Source organism: Ascaphus truei, chromosome 13 (assembly GCF_040206685.1).
Source record: "Ascaphus truei isolate aAscTru1 chromosome 13, aAscTru1.hap1, whole genome shotgun sequence".
NCBI classification, from domain to species: domain Eukaryota; kingdom Metazoa; phylum Chordata; class Amphibia; order Anura; family Ascaphidae; genus Ascaphus; species Ascaphus truei.
In genome coordinates this window covers 8,029,017-8,055,681 of record NC_134495.1, presented here as the reverse complement: position 1 = coordinate 8,055,681, position 26,665 = coordinate 8,029,017, and the positions used below count along the sequence as shown (strand labels likewise).

The 26,665-nt window shown below is 46.9% G+C and overlaps 1 protein-coding gene across 11 annotated transcripts in view; it reads left to right on the top strand.

Annotated features, from left to right (window-relative positions):
- PITPNM2 (phosphatidylinositol transfer protein membrane associated 2) overlaps positions 1-26,665 on the top strand; it is a 206,790-nt gene that overhangs the window by 38,315 nt on the left and 141,810 nt on the right. For all 11 annotated transcript variants that reach the window (XM_075568304.1, XM_075568312.1, XM_075568309.1 and 8 more), the window contains exon 2: positions 401-484. The gene's annotated coding sequence lies outside the window, so the exon portion shown is untranslated. The remainder of the gene's footprint in view (positions 1-400; positions 485-26,665) is intronic.

Here is a 26,665-nt window from a genome sequence, read left to right as displayed (position 1 = left end):
GCTTCAGTATACTCCTTCAGTGTGGGCGTGTGCTGGACGTATTGTTACTGTATATGTGTTTTGTCCCAACATTGTGCAGTTCTAAAGAACAATGCCCTATATTAATGTATTTATTTTGGACGTGAGAGTGTGTGTGTGAGAGTGTGTGTGTGAGAGTGTGTGTGTGAGTGTGTGCGCGAGAGTGTGTGCGCGAGAGTGTGTGCGCGAGAGTGTGTGCGCGAGAGTGTGTGCGCGAGAGTGTGCGCGCGAGTGTGTGCGCGCGAGAGTGTGTGCGCGCGAGAGTGTGTGCGCGTGAGTGTGTGTGTGTATAGTTTTGCATACAGCAGTCCCTTTCAGCTCCACTAGACAGCGACGTTTTGATAAGGCTAACGTGTTATATTTCATATTTTCTTTCAAACAGGATGATGTCCGGGTCAGATCGGAGGCAGCACTAACGCCCGATTCCTTCGTGTGTCCACTGCGTCAAAACCCAGGAATCCATCAGGTAAACCACACGCCTCCCCTATCGCTCAGTAACGCAGTTAACGCGCCATTACGGGGCGCGGAAGCGCTCAGACCAGTGATGGGTTTTTGCTCCCTCCCGTCCTGGTACCTTTCTTATCTTGTCTTTGTAGTGGGACATGTACTTTATACATATATAAGGAAATGAAAAATAAAGTTTCAGCTGGTGCTCCTTCTATATGTATGTCTGTTATCCCTATCCCCTTTGCACCAGCTGAAACTTTATTTCTCATTAAACTATGTATTATTATGGTGAGCGGTATTTCACTAGTTATACAAATAGGACATGTACTTTAACCAGATTACATCTGTTTCATGAGCTATTTCCAGATATCCCTTTGCTTGCCGAGTCTGTTATTTGTCATCCGCGCTCCGTTTATTTTCGGAAAATGTGCACAATAATTGTATTTAATCCAATTTTCTCCATCGCAATCTATTTTGGACTGGAAGGTCACTGTGAACGATGCTGATGTGAAACTGTTCCACTGCTTCGTTATTTTGACTTTCTGTGTATTTCGTTCCGGCGGGCGCACAGGCGGGCGAGCGAACGGGCGGGCGGGCGAGCGAACGGGCACACACAGCATGAGTTGAAGTTGGTGGGGTTGATTCCCTTAAAGCAGAATAGCTTTTACTTGGTGTGTCTGCTGGATTTTTTTGGGGGATCTTACGTATGAATTGTTTTTCGGGGCGAGGAGTTTGACCCACCCATCACGTCACTATTTCCCCCAATCCTGTAATACTGTGACCAGGAAAGTCTTACCCAGGTGTCCTGTATGCTTCAGTATACTCCTTCAGTGTGGGCGTGTGCTGGACGTATTGTTACTGTATATGTGTTTTGTCCCAACATTGTGCAGTTCTAAAGAACAATGCCCTATATTAATGTATTTATTTTGGACGTGAGAGTGTGTGTGTGAGAGTGTGTGTGTGAGAGTGTGTGTGTGAGTGTGTGTGTGAGTGTGTGCGCGAGAGTGTGTGCGCGAGAGTGTGTGTTATTTAACCCCGCGTTGTTCATAAACGGTGGTATTTATTGATTAGACTGTAAGCTCTTCGGGGCAGGGACGCCGTTTCCTAATGTCCCGTGTGTTGCTGCTGCAATGCGCTGTGTACATAGACGGCGCTATATAAATAAAGACATGCTTACATGTATGGCAATGGTGGTCAACGCCAGTCCTCAAGGGCCCCCAACAGGTCAGGTTTTCAGGCTACCCCTGCTTCAGCACAGGTGGCTCAATCTGTGGCTTAGTCTTCAACTGAGCTACCTGTGCTGAAGCAGGGATAACCTGAAAACCTGGCCTGTTGGCGGCCCTTGAGGACAGGAGTTGGCCAGCCCTGGTGAAGGATGTAGCAGTTGGATAGCGTTCTGCGTATGATGGGCAGGCAGTGCGCCAAGGTAACGGATCTCAGGCAGACAGCCCACCTGTCTTATCACAACTCCGGGACGATACCATGATGGAAATGTGATGTAATGCTTCAATGCAGACGCTCGGTAAAAGCACTAGCAGCACTATATACACTGTAACCAGCGCATTAACACGGGGAAAACATGTTCAACTGCTGTTTTACGTCCAAGAATCTCTTGTATATCTTACTGTGTGCATAGGAAAGAAATGACAATTTATAAATGGGATATATTACATACCGGTATATCATTTCTTTAAATACACTAACTCTATTATAACCTGCTTTTTGAGATCCCTCTTAAAATGTTTTTTTATGGATTTCAACCAATATAGCAACATTTGGAGTACCTTTACAGGCATACCCCGGTTTAAGGACACTCACTTTAAGTACACTCGCGAGTAAGGACATATAGCCCAATAGGCAAACGGCAGCTCGCACATGCGCCTGTCAGCACGTCCTGAACAGCAATACCGGCTCCCTACCTGTACCGAAGCTGTGCACAAGCGGGGAGACTATAGAGCCTGTTACAAATGCGTTATTTACATCAGTTCTGCACGTATATGACGATTGCAGTACAGTACATGCATCGATAAGTGGGAAAAAGGTAGTGTTTCACTTTAAGTTCATTTTTGCTTTACATAAATTCTCTAGTCCCATTGCGTACGTTAATGCGGGGTATGCCTGTATTTAACTATCCCACTAATATATGCACACACTGTATTATGAAGTGGGTATATATCTATATATCTATATCACATTCTCCCTTATGCATGGCTCACGGTGCTGTATACGTTGCTGATAATGCAAAGCACAGAGTAACCGTTATGTGCAGTGGAAAAGCTGGAGAAGCCTATAAAAGCTTAAAATCCTAATTATACCGTGAAAATGGGATTGTACGGAGGAGTGTGCTAACGAGTTTGCGCTAATTGCCTGCTGAATAATTTACATGTACATTTGTACCCGTGCTGTAAATGATCTATAAAGCCGTGGCTTTCTCTGTACGTTATATTGATGTGTAGGAGCAGGGCAAGCAGACCGATTGTGGACATAGGTGGCAATATTGCTAGATCAGAGGCCCGTCCGTAATACAGCAGGTAGTGCTGCTTCTTTGCCAGTCAGTGTTTAGCAGACAGCGGATCTTATCAGGATTGGACATTATTACAATAAAGTGAGTACTTTCTTATTGGTTATAGCAATTGTCTATCAGTTTGTCTGTGTGCTGGGTTATATGTATTGTCTGTGTGCTGGGTTCTATGTATTGTCTGTGTGCTGGGTTCTATGTATTGTCTGTGTGCTGGGTTCTATGTATTGTCTGTGTGCTGGGTTATATGTATTGTCTGTGTGCTGGGTTCTATGTATTGTCTGTGTGCTGGGTTCTATGTATTGTCTGTGTGCTGGGTTCTATGCATTGTCTGTGTGCTGGGTTCTATGTATTGTCTGTGTGCTGGGTTCTATGTATTGTCTGTGTTCTGGGTTCTATGTATTGTCTGTTCTGGGTTCTATGTATTGTCTGTGTGCTGGGTTCTATGTATTGTCTGTGTTCTGGGTTCTATGCATTGTCTGTGTGCTGGGTTCTATGTATTGTCTGTGTGCTGGGTTCTATGTATTGTCTGTGTGCTGGGTTCTATGTATTGTATGTGTTCTGGGTTCTATATATTGTCTGTGTGCTGGGTTCTATGTATTGTCTGTGTGCTGGGTTCTATGTATTGTCTGTGTGCTGGGTTCTATGTATTGTCTGTGTGCTGGGTTCTATGTATTGTCTGTGTGCTGGGTTCTAGGTATTGTCTGTGTGCTGGGTTCTAGGTATTGTCTGTGTTCTGGGTTCTATGTATTGTCTATGTGCTGGGTTCTATGTATTGTCTGTGTGCTGGGTTCTATGTATTGTCTGTGTGCTGGGTTCTATGTATTGTCTGTGTGCTGGGTTCTATGTATTGTCTGTGTGCTGGGTTCTATGTATTGTCTGTGTGCTGGGTTCTATGTATTGTCTGTGTGCTGGGTTCTATTTATTGTCTGTGTGCTGGGTTCTATGTATTGTCTGTGTGCTGGGTTCTATGCATTCTGTGTGCTGGGTTCTATTTATTGTCTGTGTGCTGGGTTCTATGCTTTCTGTGTGGTGACTCTGTGTGATGGTGACTCTGTGTGATGGTGACTGTGTGGTGGTGACTGTGTGGTGGTGTCTGTGTGGTGGTGTCTCTGTGTGGTGGTGTCTCTGTGTGGTGGTGTCTCTGTGTATTGGTGTCTCTGTGTGGTGTCGTCTCTGTGTGGTGTCTCTGTGTGATGGTGTCTCTGTGTATTGGTGTCTCTGTGTGGTGTCGTCTCTGTGTGGTGTCTCTGTGTGATGGTGACTCTGTGTGGTGGTGTCTCTGTGTGGTGGTGTCTCTGTGTGGTGGTGTCTCTGTGTGGTGGTGTCTCTGTGTGGTGGTGTCTCTTTGTGGTGGTGTCTCTGTGTGGTGACTCTGTGTGGTGTCACAGGATATGTGTCCGTGTGGTGACTCTGTGTGGTGACTCTGTGTGGTGTCACAGGATATGTCTCCGTGTGGTGACTCCGTGTGGTGACTCTGTATGGTGTCACAGGATATGTCTCCGTGTGGTGACTCCGTGTGGTGACTCTGTGTGGTGTCACAGGATGTGTCTCCGTGTGATGTCTCGATGCGATCAGCGAGCGCTTGTACAGCCAGAGCCCCCTGTCCCCTTATCTTTATTGTGTCTTTGATAAGAACGAGGGGGTGGGGGGTGGGATAAAGGGAAGGAGAACACTTCCCCATTCAGAGACCCCCCTAAGACATTCATCTGCCTGACTATGTGGGATTGCTCATTTTAAGGCCAGAGCTCGTGCTGGACTGGAGAGAAGAGGGAGAAGAAGAGCGTGTCCTATTTATGTGAGAACCTAATGACTTGTACCTCACAAAACACTCATCCTGCAACATGTGGGAAGCTCCCTGTGAGCATCCTGGGAAATATGCTATTTAAATAATTTGCATATTCAGCTTCGTTCGTCTCCCAAGTATCTCAGACATGGCTTCTGTCGCAGCTATAATTCATTTAAGAGGGGGGCACGAGCTGGAAGATCTTTTGATCCGTTGAAATGGCGGAACTTACTGGAAACATGTTCTCGTTCCTGGCAACAGTTGTAGTGTGAAGAGCAAGTTGCCTTCTTGGTTTGTGGATTAGTTGTAGCCTGTAATGCATTGTAATGAACCAACATGAGACTTGGTAATTACAGTGAATGGCGATCTCGACCGTACCGACCTCGTGTCTTGTAATAGCTCAGGAGGAAGGAAGCGTATTTACCCCAGGGCGTTTATGTAGGGGGGAGTCTCCGAAACCAACTGGTGAGACCCATGCACCGCGCGTCCCTCTGCCAGCAAAGTGTGGTAACAGAGGGTGGACACAACGAGACCTTTCTAGTGAGCGGTCAGCCGTGGGATAAATATGTACTGTAATGTCCCCTCGTATTGCACAGCAATGGGACACCAATACAACATGGCTACAGGCATCATACATGACGTCATGCGATGACCAATGGAAAGCTCACAACGCTGAATTTCTATTGGTGACCCCACGGCCATATGTGCAGTCTTATCACAGATACCGGAGCTGGGATCATATTGGATGAACTCCAGGTGACTCCCACCCACCCTAGATCTCAGATCTAGAACCGTGAAAATTGATATCTGGGGGAATTGTTGTTTTCAATACATTTTTAAAGAAAACCGTTTAGGCCCATATTTACTGAGTGGTGCTAATCCATAAAACGCCTCCCGGCATCGGCAGGCACCTTATGGGCCTATTCATTTCAATGAGCCATCGGGTCTCTTCCATCCCTGCAAGGTATTTTATGGAATAGCACTGCTTAGTAAAAGTGGGCCTAAATGGTTTCTTTTAGAAGAATAAATAAAAAACCAGCTCTGCCCCCGGTGTAATGTCCTAATTCATACTGCTTTTAGTTTTCCCAAATGTGAACTGATGCTTTATCTCTCTTTCTGCTGCGATGGCCTTGTGGCTTGGCCACGTACAGCTCTGTTTCCACGTGATATCTTCCGGCCGCAGAAGGAATGGCCCTTCCTGCACAGCGACATCCGCAGCGGCGGTTCCGTCCTCTCCGAATGTTTACTGCGCACACTCGCTCTCACACTGCCGCTGTCACGGCCATGTCACTAGGGTCTCCGTGACAGGTGCACCCGGGATGGCGCTAATCTCCTAATACGGGGCTGAGCTGGAAGATACGGGTTCCTTCACTGAAGGTGTAGTGGACACGTTAAGACGCCCTCCAAGCAGAGGTGGTAGAGGTCAGTATACGAATCCCTCTCATTTTCTGCGTGTCCGTAGTCTCAGCCCCGGGCCTGAATTGTAATCTCTTTTTGTTTGTTAAATGGGCACAAGATGCACAGGGGAAACGGTAACCATGTCAGTTTGTACCTTTGGGTTTTGCTCGGAGGCGCCTCTGTGGGGAACGAGTACTTGATACTGCAGCCGGTATAGATGGAACCTGCTCCGACGCCTCCGCAGAGCCGGGGATGACAGCCCGGCCTGCGTCTGATTGAGAGACTCCGCTCTGCCGAGTGTTGGTACCTGATTAGGCACAAACTGTTGCCTAGTAAATGAGTGTATTGATCGCCGGGCGCCGCTGCCCGTGGATGCAGCTTCTCCACCAAGTTTGCTGCAAAGACTCCCCGTGTAATTACATCAGGGCCTCGGACGGCAAAAATTAACCATCCCAAATGTCATTCAATCAATTAATGCGCCCAATTTAATTACACTAATGTTCCAACCTTAATAGTAGCACAGTATCTAAGCGCACAGAAGTCTTTGAGTCGCTGCAGTGCTGCCTTTATCAGTCCGGTTTTGATGCTGGACTAATATATATATATATATATATATATATATATATATATATCACAGACTTGTATAACTTGCATAAACCGAATGCCAGACAAATGATGACAAACAGATTTTATTTATTTATTTATAAAATATTTTACCAGGAAGTAATACATTGAGGGTTACCTCTCGTTTTCAAGTATGTCCTGGGCACAGAGTAAAACAAATAATCCATGGTTACAAATACAGTTACATAAATGAACAAGGTATACATTATATACAAGACATTGCGTGCACAGTTACAGATAATATATGTTATGGGCGTATGAAACAGTTACAGACCAGATTAAAATGTGAGACAGCCTTAGTTTTGAAAGAACTTAAACTGGTGGTGGATGTGAGAGTCTCTGGTAGGTTGTTCCAGTTTTGGGGTGCACGGAAGGAGAAGGAGGAACGGCTGGATACTTTGTTGAGCCTTGGGACCATGAATAGTCTTTTGGAGTCTGATCTCAGATGATAGGTACTGCATGTGGTAGGGGTGAGGAGCTTGTTCAGGTAGCTGGGTAGCTTACCCATAAAGAATTTAAAGGCAAGACAGGAAAGGTGAACTTTGCGCCTAGACTCTAGTGATGACCAATCTAGTTCTTTTAGCATTTCGCAGGGATGTGTGCTGTAGTTGCATTGGAGAACAAAACGACAAATTGAATTGTAGAGGGTGTCAAGTTTGCTAAGGTGGGTTTGAGGTGCCGAGCCATATACTATGTCCCCATAGTCGATAATTGGCATTAGCATCTGCTGTGCGATACGCTTTCTGACCAGGAGACTTAGGGAGGATTTGTTCCTGTAAAGTACCCCTAGTTTGGCATAGGTCTTGGTTGTCAGGGTATCAATGTGCATCCCGAATGTTAAGTGGGAGTCAAACCATAAGCCCAGGTATTTAAAACTAGTGACAGGGGTTAGGGTGGTGTTAGCGTTGGTTCGAATCAGGAGCTCAGTCACTGGAAGCTTTACAAATTTAGTCTTGGTCCCAAATACCATTGTTACAGTCTTGTCAGTGTTAAGAAGGTAACGAGGATCCTGTTCCTAGGAGCTTACAATCTAAATTAGACCCGTTAAACTCAAAACAGCTGAGGGCCAATTCTTAAATCCGACAGACTCTGGCCGCGTCATCAGAGCGGCGGAAGGAAAAATAAAACACTCACTATATCCTACGCGTACACTTTTTTTTCTTGAGCTTTCCTTGTTAAAAATACGTATACATCACTGGTATTTCTCCCCCCATCCCCTCGATCTCTCTCCCCCCCGTCCCTTTATCTCTCTCTCTCCCCCCCCGTCCCTTTATCTCTCTCTCTCCCCCTCACCCCTTTCTCTCTCCCTCTCCCCCTCACCCCTTTCTCTCTCCCTCTCCCCTTCACCCCTTTCTCTCTCTCCCCCTCACCCCTTTCTCTCTCTCTCCCCATCTCTCTCTCCCCCTCAACCCTTTCTCTCTCTCCCCCTCACCCCTTTCTCTCTCTCCCCCTCACCCCTTTCTCTCTCTCCCCCTCACCCCTTTCTCTCTCTCCCCCTCACCCCTTTATCTCTCTCCCCCTCACCCCTTTCTCTCTCCCTCTCCCCTTCACCCCTTTCTCTCTCTCCCCATCTCTCTCTCCCCCTCACCCTTTTCTCTCTCTCTCCCCATCTCTCTCTCCCCCTCACCCCTTTCTCTCTCTCCCCCTCACCCCTTTCTCTCTCTCCCCCTCACCCCTTTCTCTCCCTCTCCCCCTCTCCCGCTCATCCATTTCTCTCTCTCTTCTCCTCGCCCCTTTCTCTCTCCCTCTCCCACTCAAACCTTTCTCTCTCCCCATATCGCTCTCTCTCCCCTCACCCCTTTCTCTCTCTCCCCTTTCTCTCTACCTCTCCCCCTCACCCCCTTCTTTCTACCTCTACCCTTCACCCATTTCTCTCTTTCCCCCCCTTTCTCTCTCTCTCCCATCTCTCCCATCTCTCTTTCTCCTCATCTCTCTCTACCTCTCTCCCATCACCCCTTTCTCTCTCCCCCTCCTCTCTCCCCCTCCTCTCTCCCGTTCTGGGACGGGGTGGTGATCGAGGAGGCGGACTCACCTGCTCACCAGCGTAGTGTCTCTGCTTGAGTGAAGAGGACTGTGCTCTCTCTCCCCCATCGCCCTCTCCCCCTTTCTCTCTCCCGCTCCCCCTTTCTCTCTTCCTCTCCCCCTCACACCTTTCTCTCTCCCCATATCTCTCTCTCTCTTTCTCTCTCATCACCACTTTCTCTCTCCCCATCACCCTTCTCTCTCTCTCCCCTTTACGCCTTTCTCTCTCTCCCCCTCACCCCTTTCTCTCCCCCTCACCCCTTTCTCTCCCCCTCACCCCTTTCTCTCCCCCTCCCACTTTACCTCTCCCCTCACCCCTTTACCTCTACCCCTCACCCCTTTACCTCTACCCCTCACCCCTTTACCTCTACCCCTCACCCCTTTCTCTCTTTCCCCCCTTTCTCTCTCCCTCTCCCCCTCACCCCTTTCTCTCTACCACTATCCCTCACCCCTTTCTCACTCTCTTTCCCCCCTTTCTCTCTCCCTCTCCCCCTCACCCCTTTCTCTCTACCATTACCCCTCACCCCTTTCTCTCTCTCTCTTTCCCCCCCTTTCTCTCTCCCCCTCACCCCTTTCTCTCTCCCATCTCTCTCTACCTCTCTCCCATCACCCCTTTCTCTCTTTCCCCCCTTTCTCTCTCCCTCTCACCTCTTTCTCTCTACCACTACCCCTCACCCCTTTCTCTCTCTCTTTCCCCCCTTTCTCTCTCCCTCTTACCCCTTTCTCTCTACCACTACCCCTCACCCCTTTCTCTCTCTCTTTCCCCCCCTTTCTCTCTCCCCCTCACCCCTTTCTCTCTCCCATCTCTCTCTACCTCTCTCCCATCACCCCTTTCTCTCTCCCCCTCCTCTCTCCCGTTCTGGGACGGGGTGGCGATCGGGGAGGCGGACTCACCTGCTCACCAGCGCAGTGTCTCTGCTTGAGTGAAGAGGGTTGCATGGCGCCGCCCGCTGGCCGCATGTTTACCTGCCTTGATCTAAAGGGAGTGAGGGGCAAAGTTGAAACAAAAGGAATATAAAATCATTATATAGATTTAACCCCTTGGCGGACAGAGCAGCCTGTAGTGCATTGCTCTGCAACCTATTGAAAGGCCTGTCTGGAAGCCGAAGGGTTAATACTGCCATTGTCTGGACCAGTCTCCCTGTGCAGAGCAGACACTAATGGGACAGCCTCAGTAGGAAGCACACATCCATTAGTTTAACTGTGATTGTTCATCATTATATCCCTATGGGAGGACGGACTAGCTGAGCAGATCTGGCGGATATAGACTTGTTTGTATCTGTCTTGGTGCAGACTTTGTGTGCGAATGTGAAACTGGGTGTGGATCTGTGTGTGTGTGTGTTACTTCTTGACATTTATCCTGCAATAAACACAGAGCCAGTGTGCGAACGGCCGGGCACTCCGTATGGTAACCTAACTCCTTCAGTCAATGCGGTGCGTTCTCTGGAGTAAAGGTGTTATGAATGCAGTTTCTATATTTATGGTGGCTCTAACACTTTGCAATATTCTTAGTTATTTTATGAAGATTAATGTTGGAAGCAGTGCGGGTGTGAAGTCAATAACGAAAGCGCTTGTAATATTAATATACAGTTGGTAAGGACGTTTGCAACTTGTATATGTATAGCTTTATTTAGATAGCGCCATCCATGTATATAGCCAGTGGTGCGAACCTGATACTGTACGAACATTTCACAAGTTTGCCGAACCGGTGCTTAATTCTCTTACCTTCATTCACCTGTCCGGGCGGCAGGCGGCGTCTGCCAGCATCTCCCTGCATCTATTTCCCTGCAAATCCTCTCAATATGGCCGCGATGCCTGGGGTCGGTGTTAGATGCCGCCCGCGGCCCAGGTAAGAACCGGTTGTTAAAATGTTTTAATCCCACCACTGTGTATAGAACTTCACAGCAGTAATACAGGTGGCATACATAATATAACACATCATGGGAATAAGCTCTTCAGACATAAAAGTAACATTAGGAAACTAAAGTCCCTGCCCCGAAGAGCTTACAATCTAAGTGGTAAGTAGGAAGAACGTACAGAGACAGTAGGGGGGCGTTCTGCTAAGTGCATCTGCAGGGGGCCACGGTCGGTGTATATGAGATATATAGTATCAGCCAGCGGAGATACTCATATGCTTTGTGACAGAGGTATGTTTTAGGCTAGAACTTAAAGGTGGAGAGAGAGGGGGTGCCAGTCGGATGTTGAGGGGAAGGGCATTCCAGAGGCCCGGGGTATTATTTGAACATTTACGGTGTATATGGTGGCGGTCCATATCCGTTTGAAATGGTCAGCGAGAAGCAAAGGTTTGAGAACCCCCTGACCTCGCCTTTACTTGTTACACAAGTCTCCGCCATTAGTTTGTTGTTCCGGCCCACAAATGGCACTGAACCTTTTAAAGATATTCTTAGCGGGGATTGTCTCGCCCACATTGATCTTGCACGCCCACGCAGCCTTTAATTCGCCCCGGAAAAGATCATTGTTGTGTGAATAATTCAGGAGGCGATTAGAACAAACAGAAACGATGATCATGCCGCTTGTCCAAATATTCCAAATACTTCTCTTGCTTGGAGGGCTGTCGGGGCCCCCCGGTCCAAAAACAGGGGATATTTGGGGGTTTGGATGCCAAGAGAAATCCTCTTTACTGGGAAGATTCTGACGGTAAATCCCGGCGTTCCATGAAACCGCGAATGAAATGATTACACTGACTCCTATCGCGTGTAGCTCCCTTGTTAGGGGTTACTAAAGGTTAAGGGCCTTAAAGGGTTAACCCTATGTGCTTAGAAAGTGGCACGCCCCTCTCCCATCACATGGTACAGGGTGGCTAGGCAGAAGCCTAGCCACGCCCACCTTCTAGAAGGTGCATAGCCTGTCACCTGGTCCAGTATAATCCAAACCACTCCCCCTGTAGACATGGTGACCAGTGATGTCACTAGTAGTTATAGTGGGGGTAAGAGGTTCTAGCTTCAGGTCCCTGGAGGAGTTACAGAAGAGGGATCTCGGTGTATATAGCGTGCCATGTTTAAGGATGTCTGGTCACCTTTATTACTTTATAGTTGGGGAACGTGCCCTCTCTTGGCATAGCCCATAGTAATGGTCCGAGGTTAGCCCCCTGCCCTGAAAGAGGAGGATGCACGGTACTCTGGGGGGGAAATCCTTTTACATAAAGTGTTTCGGAGCACCGCGGGATCGGCCCCATACTGCTCCGTTCTAACTGCGAGCCCCTTCTGATGCCTCGCGATAAGGGGGGTACAACGCAGGGTGACGGGATATGTATCCCTGGCGATGGAAGTATCTCTAACACGGGTCCTGGTGGGATGGAGGCAAATCCAAACGCATGGACAGAGGATACCAGACCCAGTGCTAAGGGTACCAAGTCCAGAACCTCACTAGGATAGTGGTGAAGGCTACCAGGGAAGAATACCTAACTCAACTGTATTATTTGCCGCTCATTATTGTCTAAAGAGAAGATGTCCGTATATGTGAAATCTAATCAAGGCAACGAATAAAGCTCCTTGTTTGTACCAATAAAGTTCCTGGCGCCCTTCATTACCGTATCTCAGCATACACGCCCAGCCAGCCCGATGCCAGCACCCTGAGAAGGTGAATAGAGACGCTGGGCGCCATTGTAAATAAGTACCCTCTTTTGTGAGCCGGGTAGAGTAGGATTACACGTGTATAACTCCATACAAGTGAGGGTGGATTCAGCCACACCTCGACTCCTACAGATGGAGATACAGATTTGCGGTTTCCCTGATGTCCGTGCTGTCCACGTTCTGATTCATTTAGAGGAGCAATTCTTTGGGTACCACATCATAGCGCCCCAGTGGGAAGCCGCCCCAATAAGCTAAGAAATAACCGCACCGACTTACCATTATGTGTGCACAATTCCCGGCATAATTAGCTGCGTCGGAAATATGTCCTAACTTCATGTTACCAGCAGAGACACAGCACTTAGTTTTGTTTATTGAATTTAATTTTTTTTATTTTTTTTTCACATAAAAGGCTCATCAATCATTTCTGAGTCACTCCGAAAAACCTTGCGTTGTTGTTCTTTTGTTTCGGTTAAACCGCACTGAGGAAGGAAGTGGCAAGTGAAATGTGTGTTCAGAGATACACCGCCTCCCACGTGCAGAATGGGGATAATGCGTTCACACTGACACTACAATCACTTGGCTATTGTTGATTGAGTTGAGTAACCCTTCTTCAGCAAGAAGAGCCCTCAACGGACGGCAGAAAGGGGAACGCACGGCAAAAAGGGGAACGCACGGCAGAAAGGGGAACGCACGGCAGAAAGGGGAACGCACGGCAGAAAGGGGTTACACGTTCTTTCTGTGCAGTGAGATTTGTATATAATGTTCACTTGACTGTAAAGGGATTTAACAATGAGATGAACATTGGCATACTAAATATCATAAAGATCAATGATGGCCAGTGTTTTTCAACGGGGGTTCCTAGGAACCATTGGGTTCTCCGGATATCCTCTAAAGGGTTTCCTGCGATTTTCAGATCATTTGAAAATTGTACCAAATACAGAAGAATTTACAATGCATCTGATCTCAGACGCGCTATTAGAGAGGGTTGGGGTTCCTTATAACACATCTGATCTTAGACGCGCTATTAGAGAGGGTTGGGGTTCCTTATAACACATCTGATCTCAGGCGCGCTGTTATAGAGGGTTGGGGTTCCTTATAACACATGTGATCTCAGACGCACTATTAGAGAGGGTCGGGGTTCCTTACAATGCATCTGATCTCAGACGCGCTATTAGAGAGGGTGTGGGGTCGTTACAATGCATCTGATCACTGACACACTATTAGAGAGGGTTGGGGTTCCTTACAATGCATCTGATCGCTGACACGCTATTAAAGAGGGTCGAGGTTCTCCCCTTTCAAACAAAAAAGGCAAATCTGTTACAATAGGAAATCTCCCACGAGGACTATGTATGCTTGTCTGTGCAGCAGTGATAGGGTTACATCTTTGGAAGCCAGCCTAGAGCTTGTTTTAAATATCGTCACACTGGAAATGTGTCATCGTTCCAAATTTCATGCAAAATGTTCTATATTTGGTACAGAAACATTTCATCTTTAATTCTGCGCTGTGGCTCTGCTGATGCGTTTCATGCTTTTAAAGTTGAAATGAATATCTCAGTGCCCATCTCCACACATCCAAAGCAGAGCCGGACATCACGGCGCCCTATGACCAAACTCCCAGCGTCAATCAATAGAATCTTTCCTGCTTTGTTGGGATGAAAGTAGAGAGGAGCCATAATTACTATTAATTACAGAGCTGTCCGTGGTTCCGGAAGCAGCATTAGGCCTCGTTCGTAGTGTCGGCGTCAGTGCGTGACCGCGTGACGTCACTCGTACGTTGCGCTTGCGATACCTGCACTGGGGCACCGGGAGGCGACAGGTTATATGTGTTGTTCTTTTGAAATAAATCAGTTCTGTAGTATAAGATGATACGTCGGCATTATTTTTCCCCCTCCTAATGCAATTTTTAATTATGTTTGTAATGTACAGATCATCCTCTTGTTGCTACGGCAACCATTTAGAATGTTATAGCCACTTTCTCTTTTGAAACAGTCTCTCACACGCACCTTTTTGAGCTCTGACCTTTGAGCAACAAAGTATCACAAACAGATCTGTTGCTGTGTTCCAAACAGCAGACTGTCTATTACTCTGAAAGCTGTAACAATAATGTGTTACAATTAGTAATATAATGTTACATTTCAGCTGCAGCATTTCACTGACTGCAGCACAAAGTTAGAAGGCGGCCATTTCGTTAGGCGCACAATCAGGATTGTTACAGATTTATAACAGGAGCTGCAAACGATTGCCAGCTTAGATAAGAATGTAGAATGATACATTGTTGCGTGCTTTACATGTACAAATAAACAAAAAAGGGGGAAAGTAGTATTGCTGCTTGAAGGCTAATGCTATGTTATCTTTAAATAATGTGATGTTAATCCTATCCCTACCACACATGATAAAAATGAATTAAATTCACTTTTTATACTATATAAAACCCTTAGTAGACCCAATTACCATCTAGTACTGGGCAATGGGGTAATATAATACAACGTAGCTGTAAGTTGAATGAAGTCTCGTCTTCTGTTGTAGGTCCCACGCTGTAATGAGGCATAGCTAATGCCATGTTTAGCTCTGACTTAATGTAACGTTATGCAACCTCGTTAATATTAATGGCGTTTAGTGGCTAATTAGCATATCATTTCCACTAACCGACGTTAATATGAACGCTTTGCTTGTAACGTTCACTTTAGTGGGTACACGTTACATGCCTTAACTGTGCTTAGTACATCCAGGCCTTCGTGATTAAAGCACACATCCTCCATTATTTACTTTACAGCACCCAGGGGCTAACCCGCACTGATTTCAGCCCACGGGTTCTGAGATACTTGCTGGGGAAGTTATCGGTATTACTTCCTTGATTTTAAAGGGGATTTAAATGGCTGACCAATAGAAAGCCTCATCCGATGATGTTGCAGCTTCCTATTGGCCTGAGACTTCTCATGCATTTTGTTTACCCTGAGGGAGCTTTAAACCCGGTAACTGCACCAGTTCGTATCTCAGGAACTTGGGGGATCCCATTAGCCAAAAATAGTGGCCTTTGGCTCATGGGGGGACCCCCCCCCGTAAAACAATAGGGGCTAAACGGGTGAGAGGGGCTGCTAATTTAAGTAGTTCAGCTCTAGCTGCCATACTGGTCCCAGAGAAGTGTAGATGTGTGGTGAGGATTGAGCACGCTGTGAATAGACCAATATGGGAAATCTTCCCAGATGAAATGACCACGTACGCAGCGTTGCAAACCTCACAGGTCTCTTCTTTATTATTAAAATGTAGGAAATGCTGGCAAACGGTCTAAACTGGGGTTTGCGACTTGCTCTTGTTATCTTACAACATCATTGGTGTGAATGAAATGAGACGAATGGTTAAATCTCCTTCCTAATATTCCCTTCTGTAAATAGAACCCGCCCCAACATTTGGGGCATTTAAAAATTATTTCAAATATTTAGACTTTTTTGTTATCAGCGTGAATCACCGAGATCCTTTAAAGTGTCTGTGGGTCTGTGTGTGTGTCTGTCTGTGTGTGTGTGTGTCTGTGTGTCTGTGTGTGTGTGTGTCTGTTTGTGTGTGTCTGTTTGTGTGTGTCTGTCTGTGTGTGTCTGTCTGTGTGTGTGTCTGTGTGTGTGTGTGTGTGTGTGTGTGTGTGTGTGTCTGTTTGTGTGTGTCTGTCTGTGTGTCTGTCTGTGTGTCGTGTCTGTGTGTGTGTGGCAGGTTTATAATATCTTGTGTTCGGTACATTGCGGCCCATCACATCACACAATGCGTACTGGTTCCACTCCTGAGTTCTGCAAATAGATAAGTTGGCATAACCCCTTCCCTGCCAGATCGCATGTATCACAGGTGCCACTGGCAGAGACGGGGTTAAAGCCGCAGGCAGAGGATTGCAGCTGTAAGCAGCAGCACTGATTTGATTATTTGTTTGCATATCTCCTCTTCCTTTTCCAGTGCTCTTGTTATTTGGGAAATCTGATGCTTGGTGCAGGATATATTACAGTTTCAAATATTAAGCATCTGGGGGGTTAACATGAAGCTCTCCCCAGAGCCACACGCAGTCGGACATTTCCAGTCCAAAGAGCAGGACATGCTCGGGGGGGCAAGATACAAAATTATAGGAGTTAAACATGTATAAAGAAAGATATACTACAATTAATAGCTGCGGTGTATTGTATTGTATTGTATGTCTTTATTTATATAGCGCCATTAATGTACATAGCGCTTCGCAGCAGTAATACACGTGGTAATCGAATAAATAACAGATAATATAAATAACAGTTCATGGGAATAAGTGCTTTAGACATAAACATAACATTAAGGAAGAGGAGTCCCTGCCCCGAGGAGCTTACAATCTAATTGATTGGTGGAAAAATAATGTCTGGGGAAGGGAGGATGGCGCTGCCGCCCAGAACTAATCCCCACCCAAATGACCCCGCGCTGTCCAAACATATGAAAATAGAAAAACATATTCAAATGCAAAGAATAAATATACAAAGCAAGTAGATCTGGGATCTTCAGCTAGGGCCCCTAAGGGCCCGATCAAAAACCGCATGGGGGCCGCAGGCCACACGCTTATTGTAATGTCATTTTAGATACATTTAAAGCAAGAGTTTCAAACTCAGTTATCAAGGGCCACCAGCAGGCCAGCTGTTATGGATATCCCTGCTTCAGCACAGGTGGCTCAATCGGTCCTTGCTTCAGCACAGGTGGCTCAATCACTGGCTCAGTCTTCGACTGATTGATCCACCTGTGCTGAAGCAGAGATATCCATAAAAGCTGGCCTGTTGGTTCCCCTTAAGGACTGAGTTTGCTACCCCTGATTTAAAGACTTCAGAGTGACTATATTTCAGGCTTGTGCCCGCATGTATGACATGTGCGCCATGTATCAATGCCGTGACCTTAACGTGTCACGTGAGTGTCAGTGCGACAACCTGCACTTAGCAGCCTGGGCAACTAGAATGAAATGAGCCAGAGCAGAGAGTCCAAAGGGCAACATCGGGGCCCCTCACAGGGGCCACCCCGTGAGGAGCCCTGAAATAGAACATATACAATGAAAACACAACCACATTTGTTGAGAAGAAAGCAACCCAGATCATCCCCCGGGCTGCATAACGCTTTCTGGGAGCCGCTCCCACACCTGAGGAGGAGGTCGCTCCCCGAAACGGTATGCACCCGGGGAGGAGGGGGGGGGGGGGGTCTGTTGGTTTCTGGGCTGTATTGTTTTGCCTTCAGGTTTGCAGCCATTTCTTAGACATTTTCCACCCTTACTACAAACGTAGAGGATTGCATTGGTGGTAAGCAAAGGCGTTAATAATAATAATAATAATAATAAAACGAAATTGCATGTAATTACCCAGAACCCCTGGCTGCAGTGGAAGCATTGTATGCTAAGGGATAATGGGGAAGGGCAGGGTTGCAGGTCAGTTTGAGCCGTGTGAATGTGCGCACACGCGGGGTTTTGTCACTTTTTTTTCCTTCTAACCTTAACTTTTGGAAAGTCTGAATATTTTTCGGAATAGATGGAAAGATTTCGAACTGCGTCTCTATCTGTAAAGTAGGGACCACTAGTCAGACTGAACCTCTGGTTGAGTCACCTGTGCTGAAGCTGGGACTGATTGAGCCCCCTGTGCTGAAGCAGGGATATCCTGAGTACCTGACCTGTTGGTGGCCCTTGAGTACTGGGGTTGCCGCCCCTTGGGTAGAATAATACAGTGACCCAGGCATCGTCGCACACTAAACCCTGCAATTTTTCATGGCATTCAGCAGTCCGTGTCTGGCACAAAAGTAGCATTCTCGTTCCTGGAAAGACGAGTTTTATTGAACAATTAGACAAAGCTCCCGCTATTTTTAGTGCACGTTCGTGCTGAAGAATGCCAGCAGTCTTTTTAGAAATGTAACATATACATTTTTATTTGACACCCAAGTTTAACACGGCACTGATCGGCGTTCTTGTTCCATGTTATTTTTTCACTCGCGTGCAGAAATGTATTCTCGCCCTTTTCCCAAGCTGGGTTCATTTCTGAAAGCTCACGCGTTGTTCATGAGATATAGTTAAGTGCCTGGGACGTTAAAATGAAGCTCTCTCCAGAGCCGAGGGCACTGTATAGGTTACCATGGCAACCGCAGAAGGTAGAGCTTAAGAAAATCATTATTTTAAACACTAGAATTGTATTTTTCAAAGAGCAGGACATGCTCAGGTGTATTAACAAGCTTATTGCAAAAAGGTATGTCTATCATTTGTAGCGTGCTCGACCCTCACAACCTTTTCAGTAATGTCAGAAACATAATAAGTGTGTGTGTGTGTGTGTGTGTATATAGTATGTGTGTATATAGTATGTGTGTATATAGTAAGTGTGTATATAGTAAGTGTGTGTGTATTTGTATACTGTATGTGTGTGTATAGTAAGTTTGCGTGTGTATTTGTATACAGTATGTGTGTATATAGTAAGTGTGTGTGTATTTGTATAAAGTATGTGTGTATAAAGTGTGTGTGTGTGTGTGTGTATTTGTATACTGTGTGTGTGTATTTGTATACAGTGTGTGTGTATAAGGGATGAGGAGATGATGGGGGGATGATGATGGGGAGATGAGGGGGATGATGATGATGATGATGGGGGTAGAGGAGACGATGGGGGATGAGAAGAGGATGATGGGGGATGAGCAGAGGGTGATGGGGGATGAGAAGAGGATGATGGTGGATGAGAAGAGGATGATTGGGGATGAGAAGAGGATGATGGGGGATGAGAAGAGGATGATGGGGATGAGAAGAGGATGATGGGAGATGAGATGATGATGAAGGGGATGAGAAGAGGGTGATGGGGGATGAGAAGAGGGTGATGGGGGATGAGAAGAGGATGATGGGGGATGAGAAGAGGATGATGGGAGATGAGGAGATGATGATGGAGGGAATGAGGAGTTGATGAATGGGGATTGAGGAGATGATGGATGGGGGGGGTGAGGAGATGATGGCTGGGGAGATGATGGATGGGGGGAATGAGGAGATGATGGGTGGGGGGGATAAGGAGGTGATGGGGAGATCAGATGATGCTGGCTGAGGAGATTATCGGGGCTGAGGAGATGATGATGGGGGGATGAGGAGATGGATGGGGGGGGGTGAGGAGATGGATGATGATGGGGGTTGAGGAGATGATGATGGGGGTTGAGGAGATGATGATGGGGGTTGAGGAGATGATGATGGGGGTTGAGGAGATGATGGGGGTTGAGGAGAGGATGGATGGGGGGTTGAGGAGAGGATGGATGGGGGGGGTGAGGAGATGATGGCTGGGGGGATGAGGAGATGATGGATGGGGGGGATAAGGAGATGATGGGGAGATCAGATGATGGTGGCTGAGGAGATTATGGGGGCTGAGGAGATTATGGGGGCTGAGGAGATTATGGGGGCTGAGGAGATGATAGGGGGCTGAGGAGATGATGGATGGGGGGTGAGGAGATGATGGATGGGGGGATGAGGACATGATGGATGGGGGGGTGAGGACATGATGGGGGCTGAGCAGATGATGATGGGGGCTGAGGAGATGGTGGTGGTGTGAGAGGATAAGGAGTAGTAATAATAATAGACTAGTAGTGGTGGTGTGAGGCTCGGATGAGGAGAAAGATGAGGATGATGATGTGAGATGAGGTTGAGGAAGATGGTGGTGTGGGATGAGGAGGATGATGGTGTGAGATGCGGATGGTGATATGAGAGGAGGATGGTGGTGTGAGATTATGATTAGGAGTAGTAGTAATAGACTAGCAGTGGTAGTGTGAGATGAGGAGGAGGATGGTAGAGTGAGATGAGGAGGAGGATTGTGGTGTGAGAGGATGATGAGGAGGATGGTGGTGTGAGAGGAGGATGAGGGGAATGAGAGGAGGAGGGACGATGAGGTGGGTGAGAGGAGGGTGAGAGGATGAGGAGGGTGAGAGGATGAGGTGGGTTGCAACAATCTTGGAAGTAGTGGGGGAGGAGCATTAAGATCAGTATTGCTCGCCCTGTACAGAATGACTGCAGGTATGTTATTTATAAATGATCTGACAGTTATGTATTTTTTTTATTTTTTTTAATTATTTCACTCCAAATTTGCACCATTTCATACAAAATGCTGGGAGGGCGCAATCCCCAAACCCCTCCCCAGAAATGTTTTTATGAAATAGAATATGAAATTGGTGCAAACTGAGAGTGAAATAAAAAAGAAAATGACACAACTGTCAGATCATTTATAAATAACACACCTCCCCGCCGATTTTGAGCGCGTCACTTTTTTCACCATTGCGCCCAGTATTTTCGGAGAAGCCACCTGGCACCCCTAGCTCATGGTATAAGTGTTTCTTTCAGACATATATTCAGATACGCTGCGTAGCAGGTCCTGTCTGTCAGGGAAAGTGCCTCATACGCACTCAGCATCAAAGAATACAAATTAATAGAAAGGAGACTATGGGCCTTATTCAGAGAGGGTTGATAAAAAAAATCGCCAGGGAATTTAAAATGACTGTTTTTGGGCGTTGCTATCACGGTATTCAGAAAGGCTCGATTACCAGTGATAGCAAAATGCCCAAAACGGGCGAGTTGCTGCCAGCGAGAGCCTCGAGCCTCTGAAAAGGCCTAAACTGGTGATTCATTTCTGCTGCAGAGAGAGCGGCTCTGAGAGAGCGGCTCTGAGAGAGCGGCTCTGAGAGAGCCGCCTCTCCCAGCTGAAATGTCGCCTGGAGATTATTTATTTAAATATATATTTCTTTAATAGTGTAGAGGTGCAGGGGGTCTCCGGAGCTGAACCACGTTGGTTTTATGTCCGGGGACCCCCTGCTTCCCGAGATACAGGCACCTTTATGGGGTGCCGGTATCTCCTATGCAAGGAAATGTCCCGGTCACGTGACGCGGATCCTCATGGCGGATGGCATCGGATGCTGTTGGAGGCCTTCAAGGTACGTGAGCTTCCTGTTACCCCGGGAGTCGGAGGGCCACCGCTTCTAATGGTAAGTAATATATTCAATGTTTGTAAATGTCTCTTTTTACAGGTTTAATCTTTGGATGTGTGTTTTGATTTTTTGGGGGAGGCACATTGACTGATAATATATTAATCGGTACCTCTTTAGGGTACAGATTAATACATTATTATGACAATATTTGGGGGGCATTTCTCGCTTGGTATTGGTGTTGCTTTTTTTGCATTTCATGTATTATGTGGATGTCATTGTTTGTTTTTTCATGCTTAATGTAATTAAAGGTTTGCGATTGGTGTTCGTTTGTATTTAATGTTATATTATGTTAGCTAATGTGTTTTATGGTTATTTCAGATATTGTTAGAATTTCTTTCTTTCTATTTAACTGTTTAAATGCATTAATGTTGTAGTAATTCATTGTTTAGATTGGTTAGTGTTACTATTCATTTTGAGTTGGTTTCGGAATTAATTGTTTAGATTGGTTAATGGTTTAATTAATTCATTGTTGATGTTGCTATTGATTGTATTGATTGGATTAGCTGGCTACTGTTTGTATTTAGTGACGTGTGATTTTTTGGAGTTTAGTTACATTTTATTATTGTGTGTCTTGTGTATTACTGTATTGTGATTAGGGTGCCCATTGAGTGCTATAGAGGCTTATCATGCCCATATTATTATTATATGGGTATGATGTACCACTATACTACTCAATGGGTATAGGGTGGGTATAGTCAGTCAGGGGTGGGTGTTTAGGCCTCACGGGTGGGTGAAGGGGGTATTAGCCCTAAGGATGGGTGTTTAGAGGAGCGGTTGCGGGTGGGTAGCGGTTGGGTTAACCCCTTTATTACCTTAGTGGTATTAACCGCTAAGGTAATGAAGGGGTTAACCCCCCCGCAATGCCTAAACAGCCACTAAGGGCCAAATTCCCCCTTCACCCAACCTCGCTAGCTATAGTATTGTATTGTATGTTTCTTACAGTAAGCCTGGCACGGGTGTTTAACCCCTTCATTGCCTTAGCGGTTAGCCTCTAAGGTAATGAAGTTGCTGTTCATGCATGTTTCCTGCCTCGGATGCATGCCGGGGGGGTCCGGAGTTGCTATTAATGGCTATTAGCTCCAGAGACCCCCGGCATCAATCCGAGGCAGGAAAGGGGCCTGATTTTTTCTAAGTCCCGACACATCGCTGCTCATCGCTGCTCATCGAGGCCATCTCCCCACCAATTGACCAAAAAATTTGTGGTGAATTGGATTTGAGGAGAAGATCGCCTTTTAGGGCTGCGATGGGCCGCGACAGCCGACTCGCGGGTCTCTGAATCGCGCAAGTTTATCAACCATCCGAAAATGGTCGATAAGCGGCTGATCGCTGCTCAGTCGGCGAATTTCGGATAGCGATAAAATTTTGCATCGATACAGGCCGTTATCGAGCACTTATCGAGGCTATCTGAATACGAGTACACATTTTGGGCGATAAGTGCTCGATAAGGGCCTTATCGAGGCTTTCTGAATGAGGCATTATGTCCTTTTTTCGATCTTACTCTGTAGTTGTGCTGCCCTTCACCCGCCCCTCCCTACCCGCCCTTCACCCGCCCCTCCCTACCCGCCCTTCACCCGCCCCTCCCTCCACCCCCCCGCCCTTCACCCTCCCGCCCTGCGTTATCCCCCCTCCCTCTCCGCCCTTCTACCCCGCCTTCTCCCCCCCCCTCCCTCCCGCCCTTCTCCCCCCCCTCCCTCCCCGCCCTTCTCCCCCCCTTCCCTCCCCGCCCTTCTCCCCCCCTTCCCTCCCCGCCCTTCTCTCCCCGCCCTTCTCCTCCCTCCTCCCTCCCCGCCCTTCACCCCCCCTTCCCTTCACGCACCCACCCCCAGCCCTTCACGCACCCACCCCGCCCTTCACGCACCCCCCCCTTCCCACCCCGCCCTTCACGCACCACCCATTCCCACCCCGCCCTTCACGCACCCCCCCTTCCGACCCCACCCTTCACGCACCCCACCCCTGAAATCCCGGGCAACGCCGGGTATATCAGCTAGTTAGTAATGAATGGGAATGACGTGGAGTTCTTCCATTGACTTGCATTGGGTTGACGGAAGCAATTTTGTTACTAGTCTGAAAGTAGGAAAATGCCACATTGTTTTGGGAAGTATCAGGCGGTCTCGGGGGGTGGGAGGGGGAAAACGGGCAGTATGTCTGTGCCCCCTGAGATCAGGAAAAAAGATACATTATTCCTTCCCGCCTCTGGTAAATGGCAATCCCAGCTTCTCTTGGGCCATAGGGCTGCTGGACATATGGACATTCCTCTGTGTATTTTGAGATCTTGTTTTCTTCCTCTTCTGGAATGTCCCAATTTGGAAACCAATGTCCGTCACCTCCTGCGCATCTGCAGTTGTGTTTCCATAACAATAGAAAGCGGAGTCCTTAATGGCACAATGTCACGGCGGATGTGTATTGTAATAAGGTCACATTCGTGCTCTGTGTAAGATCTAATTATATTACTTGGCAGAGGCCCTATAGAGGCAATCTGTGATTTCCCCATCTATAAGCTCCGAACTAGATCTGCAATGTGTACAATATAGTTTGCGATAATTGACAGATGTTGGCATAAAAATATTAACCTCTTCAGCGTGGCCCTTCTGGAGCTGAGGTCGTTAAATATATCATAGTGTGTGTGTGTGTGTGTGTGTGTGTGTGTGTGTGTGTGTGTGTGTGTGTGTGTATATATTTACATACAGACAGTCCTCGTTTTACAACGAATGGCTTATCCAACGCTATGCAATGCATACCTATGTTAATTTTTACAACGCCAAAACGGCTTATCCAACGCTCTTACGACACTTTGCAAAGTTGTTTATGTGTATATAATATATATATATATATATATATATCATATTATATTATATTATACTATATAATATATTATATTATTAAATTACATGATATATTATGTTATATTATATATATAATAGATTATATGCACTATATAATGTATGTGTGTGCTGCATATCTTATTGCTTGAGTAAAATATTTTGTGTATTTTAGCATTAAAAATGCCTTCAGGAACGGAACCTTTCATTTAAACAGTGTTCCTATGGGGAAACGTGTTTCGCTTTAAGACGTTTCGCTTTACAACGCCATTTTTATATACACACACACACACACACACACACACACACACACACACACACACACACACACACACACACACACACACACACACACACACACACACACACACACACACACACACACACACACACACACACTAGTTTATTTACAGCACTGGATCCGATGGATCATTTGGAGCTGGGCTGTGTTATTGTTTTGTTCGCTCCGCGTATCCCTTGGTTCCCGAGATACTTACTGTTGAAAGTAGTGCGTTCCTGTCCCCTTCGGGGGATACAAAATGGCGGTTGAAATCTCCTGCACTACACGGGCCAATAGAAAGTTTCAACATCACCCGTTGCAGCTTCCCATTGGCCCGGGTGACACGGGAGATTTAAATACCAGGAAGTACCAGCGCTATTTTCCCCGGGAAGTATTTCGGGGACCCGAGGGGTCCCTGTTGCTGAAATAAACGCGTCTCCGCTCCGGAGACCGCCTGCTTCCCAACCAGATGACACATTACACAAAAGAACGGCGCGCGCTGCTTCAAATATTCTGCATTTCGTGCCTTCATGTTACAGCGCCTGTTATATCTATCGAATAAAACCCGAGCGGTCACAAACCATGAAAGAGGAAGGTCGGCCGCTGTGCACAGCACAAGGATTTCTGGGGACGAGAACAGCGGTTTCTATGTATATTTTTCAATTACAATTGCCAGGATTGCAACTTTAAAGCCATCTGAATATCATTTGAACGGAGCCACATTTCTCCGGAGCAGTTGCTATGTATTTAGCATGCACAGCTGGTGCTGTATACTTAAAAAGGCTGAAAATAAAACCCACATGGCTGAGAGAATAATTGGGATGGAGCACGCGCTGTGTCTGTCTCCTTTTGTCGTGGCTTGGCCACTAAGCCTCAGAGGTACGCTAATTGCTTGAACTTTCTGCTGCAATATAAATATCGCGGAGCGCTTGTAATCCGCTTAGTTGCGTAGGAAGAGGAGATGGGAGGAGAGTGGGGTGGGGGGGGGGGGTAGTGGGTGGTGGGTTGGGGTGGGTGAAGATTTCAGCGATCTGGGAATATCAGGGAGAGAGGAAGCGTGCACCAAATGAGAAGCCGGGCACGGGACATCCGTCATTGGGGAGGGGGGGGGGGGGCACTGTCACTCTCTTTATTTGACAGTGGAAAAGAAACCACTTGATTGGCAGACGCGCCAAGGACATGAAGAATTGCATTTGTAATTAATTTCCAGAGAGACGGAAGAAGCCAAATCTTTGCTTTTATCAGGGTTATATTAGTTTAAATTACATTGTTAGGTTGTTTTGTTTTTTTGACCAGCTAGGTGTGCTTGCACCTGCATGGCACGCCCTTTCCTGTCTCTTTTCTTGCCTCAGGCACCAGGAAATAGTACTGGCTCTCAAACAAGGCCTCCCACTTCAGAGACAAGCACGCTGACCGCGAGGCTGATTTTCTCTCTATGGCTTCCTTTTCGGATCCATCGCTCTAGTCGTTAGACCACCCTTTCTTCCCATAGATTACCAACTAATTAAACACCACCGGTGTCCTGCCCATTCTCTGCACCCTTGGGAAATCCTTTGGGCTGCGTGGCTACCCCGGGACAAAGGAGAAGGAAGCAGTGAAGGGATGTCTCCGACACCAACGAGCTGGCTTATTCGGAGCAGAGCCCTCACAATGAGGTCCCTGGCAGTGAAAGGGTTATTCCATTTGCAGTGACATGGCATCACTCCCGGCGATGTGCTCTGGCGATAGCAAGGATGCGTGGGCCGCGTACCTAGAGGTGTAACGGCTTTTCTGCTAAAGGGTCCGTATGGAAATCTTCCCCAGTGCTTTGCAGCCCAGAGAACAGCACACGTATCCGTGTCCTCTGGAGCTGGAATACAGAGAGAGCACTCAGCTAGAGAACGGCTTATTTACAATGTTTCTAATGGGTTGCACAATTTAAGTTATGGTAACGCTGAACAGCAAAACACACCTGTGTCCCTATATATACTACACACTGCTGTCACACACCTGTATCTATCCCTGTGTATACTGTGCACTGCTGTCATACACCTGAATCCCTGTATATACTGCGCACTGCTGTCACACATCTGTATCCATGTATATACTGCGCACTGCTGTCACACACCTGTATCTATCCCTGTGTATACTGCGCACTGCTGTCACACACCTGTATCTATCCCTGTGTATACTGTGCACTGCTGTCACACACCTGAATCCCTG